This window comes from Lipotes vexillifer, unplaced genomic scaffold (assembly GCF_000442215.2).
Source record: "Lipotes vexillifer unplaced genomic scaffold, Lipotes_vexillifer_v1.1 scaffold805, whole genome shotgun sequence".
In the NCBI taxonomy this organism is placed as follows: Eukaryota; Metazoa; Chordata; class Mammalia; order Artiodactyla; family Lipotidae; genus Lipotes; species Lipotes vexillifer.
The window spans coordinates 609617-610840 of NW_006776681.1; positions in this window are offsets into that span (position 1 = coordinate 609617).

A 1224-nucleotide genomic window follows, 5' to 3' on the forward strand; every position below is an offset into this window, starting at 1 on the left:
CTTGCCCGCCTCGGGCCCAGCGCCCGGGGAAGCGCCTCGGAGCTCGGGCGCCGCGGGCTGCCGGCCGCGGCGGGAGGCAGGGGTTGCGGCCCGGACCAGGCGCCGCCGCTCCCGTCGCCGCTGCGTCTCCTCTGCGCCCGCCGCGTCGCCGCGCGCCCTCCCCGCGGCGGCTACCCGCGCTCCCCGGCCAACCTTCCCGGGCGCGAGCCGCCAGAGGCGAGCCCCGCCTCCTCGCGCCTCCAGCCTGCTGGCCAATGGGGAGCCAGACCCGGGCCGGGCGGGAGGGGATGGGCGGGCCCTGCGCCGGGAACGCCCCCTCGTCCGCCCCACCGGGGCGGGGCGAGGCGAGCGGGCGAGGCGACGGGCCGGGGAGGCGGGCAGGAGGCGGGCGGCGGCTCCGGCCAGTCCCCTCGCCTGTTGGGACGCACCGCCCGGGACGGCCACCGCAGGCCCTTCGCTGCCCCTGGCGGAAAAGGGAGGAGCCAAGTGGGTCCCCCTGAGGAGGACGCAGTGTGCTCTTCCGCCGCCCGACCCCGCTGAGGGTGCGCGGACCCTCCGCGCTCAAGTTCCCTTCCGCAGTAGGCGCCCTGCGCCGGGCGCCGGGGTGTTGTCCGCCCCGGTGGTTCTGAATCAGGCGCTGCGGAAACGGTCCAGGTAGGCGGAGGGTCACAATTCTCCGGCTGCTTCTGCGCTGCTGCTGCCCGTGGGTCACGGCGGGCTGCGCCGCTTACTCCTATAAATACAAGGGCTGTCGGCTTCCGGGAACCTTGCTGCGATTAGGAGCCGGCCTCACCGGTCCATTTCTGGGGTCAGTCTCCCTTCGTACCCCTGTAATTTGAGGGTGGCGGCATCTGCAGTTAGGTAGATAGTCTTTCGTCATCGTCTTTGACGTTTGACATCTTTTAAATTCAACATATTCACTACCACCAAAATATTGATTACTCTAACACCGCTATTTCAGTATCTCCTTCCCTCAGACATTTGACACACTCGTCTGTTAAAATATAGCACAATCACTCGGGCTTCAGGGCTCTGATAAATAGAACAGAAAGGTTCCAACTGCCCCTCTTCCATGGACAGGAGTGTGTGGCGGTCATCCTGTTGATGGTGGTACATAGGATACGTCTGTCTTGTCTTCTTGCGCCCCCTCTCCCTCCCACAAATAGTGCAATAAGTCACATTGATGTTAATTGGGTCATAAAGTCACTATCACTCTGAAATAAA